This window comes from Cetorhinus maximus, chromosome 25, assembly GCF_964194155.1.
Source record: "Cetorhinus maximus chromosome 25, sCetMax3.hap1.1, whole genome shotgun sequence".
Lineage (NCBI taxonomy): Eukaryota > Metazoa > Chordata > Chondrichthyes > Lamniformes > Cetorhinidae > Cetorhinus > Cetorhinus maximus.
In genome coordinates this window covers 11,131,918-11,134,506 of record NC_135903.1, presented here as the reverse complement: position 1 = coordinate 11,134,506, position 2,589 = coordinate 11,131,918, and positions in this window count along the sequence as shown.

The window sequence follows — 2,589 nt, the reverse complement described above, 5'->3', positions numbered from 1 at the left end:
ATTGCTCGTATTTATCTGGTTTGTGTTGTACACATACTGGAGATGTCAATATTCCCAAGTCATAACAATTTCCAGATTTTACCTGCTGCATAACAAAAACAATTTACTTATGATGTTAGGTGCTTATTTTCACTCGTACACAGATGAAGCAGCTCAAGGGATAGTGGATTCAATAACAGCTTGTACAAGATGGTCCATTAAACAGTTCATATTACCAACATTTAGTTCAGCGGTGTCACAGCATAATTCTCATTGACTCAGTTCCTCTATCTCTTGTTTGGTTCAAAATCTACTTGACTTCACTTGGCTTCAATTTAGTTTCTCTCCTAATATTTTCTTTAACCGTCCCGCACCATCTTATTGAAGTTCTATATTCTCACTCTGCATTAGAAAGATGCCAACTGAGTTTGAGAAATGGGGGTCTAACATGTAGCAGAATCAACAAAGTGATGATGCCCATTAGTCAAACTCCTATCTATATTGAGCAGGAAGCTTCGGAGTGTGTTATTCCGAGGGTGATCAAACACTACTTAGCAGTCAGCTGGGTGTACTATGGTCAGAGCTGTGGAAGGAATGATGTGCCAGCTTTGACTCAGTGGGTAGCAGCCTCATCATTGGCTCAGCAGGTTGAGGATTCACTCCCACCCCCAGAGGCTTGCGCACATAGTTCGGGATACCACATCAGTGCCAGTACTAAGGCAATGCGACATTGCAGGAAGTGCTGTCTTTTAATGAGTCGCTAAGTCAAGGTACTGACTGCCCTCTCACATGGATTAGAAAGACCCCACAACAGAAGAGCATGGGAATTTACAGTCTCTTGGTTATCCCTCATCCAACACCACTGAAATAGATTATTTGATCATTATCTCATTGCTGCTTATGGGACCTTGCTGTGTGAAAATTGACTCCTATGTTTCTCTGTGTTACAACAATGACTTGTTTCATACTCTGAAAAGCACTTTGGTACACCCTGAGGTCTTGAAATATCCAATATAGAGTCAAGTTCTTTTTCTTCAGAATAAGGGCTACACCTGAAACATTAACTTATTTGTTCTCTCCACAGATGCTGATTGAGTGTTTCCAGCAATTTCTGTTCTCTTTCAGTACCAATGGCACTTTAGTTCAGGGGATCACTTTAGAAGCCATTTCCCAAGGTTGAAAAACATATTAAGTTGTACCATTGTTAGTCTATATCACGTGGCATCTGAATGGGTAATGACCTTGCTAAGAGGCAGTTAATTGGCCTCATGTGGTTAACTGCAAAAGATTCTGAGGATGATTTAATAACTACACTGCTGACCACTGTTTGACCTTTCATGTTCACTCGCACTTTGAATGGGGCTCCACTCAGAAAGTTGAGTTTTGGCAAGAGCAGTAAATGCAAAAAAAATAAAAGCACTAATATTCTTTTTATTGCAGAAACATTCAGGTCAATAACATTGGTGTGGGGTCAGGAGAGGTTGAGCAGTATCTAACTATCTAAAGAGTTGACCAGAGCTGCTTGGAAATGTATGGAGCACATCAAGAATCAGGAAATCTGTCATAGTGCACCGAGGGGCTGGGAATTGTTTAGAGCCCCTCGGGCTGTTCAGCTCAAAGTGAATGTATGCATTGAATAATAGTTGTATTATAATTGTATTGAAGCACTTCAGAGTGCAACATGATGTATGGTGATTACTCCAATACCATTGTCTGCATTGACCATATCGAAATGATTGTAATATTCATTGATTGTATTGATGCAGCTCATGATCCATGTGTCAAAGTTGAATCTGATTGTACTTTTGTGATGGTGATTTTGAAACGTTTTGTAATGTTCTTCCAGATATTTTATGAATAAAGTATATTTTTCAAAAAAAAATCAAGAATCAGGAGATCAGTACACGTTAGGAATCAAGACATCAACAGTACACAACAATATCTTGCATTTTTATGTGGTGTCTTCGATGGAGTAAAACATCCCAAAACATTTGACAGAAGTGTCAATCAAACAAAATGTGACACTGAACCACATAAGGTGATGTTAGGATAGGTGACCAAGAGTTTGATCAAAGGGGTGAGTTTTAAGGAGCGGTTGTGATGAAAGGCCATCGACCTGAAACGTTGGCTGGGATTTTCCGGCCCTGTCATGGCAGTCCCTGCCACGGGAGATTTGGCGATCCAGCCAAAAGCCCATTGACTTTCGGCAGGACCGTACAATCCCGGTGGCAGGCAGGGCCAGTAAATACTGTCCGATAACTCAGTTTTTCTCTACTTAGATGCTGCCTGGCCTGCTGAGTATTTCCAACATTTTTCTGTTTTTGTTTCAGGTTTTAAGCAATATTTTAAAGACGGAGAGAGAAGCAGAGATTTAGGAGTTACAGAGCTCAGGGCTTGGGCAGATGAAGGATTGACAGCCAATGGTGGAGCAATTAAAATTCACAGATGGAATTTTTCAGCCCCTCACGCCAGCGGGATTGTCTGGTCCCGCCGATGTGAATGGAGATTTCAGTGACTCCCCGGCCCCACTGCGAGGGAACCCGGTGCAGGGGGGCTGGAAAATTCCGGCCTAGGAGTCTATTTTCACACTGCCTTTCTCTGTTACATTTT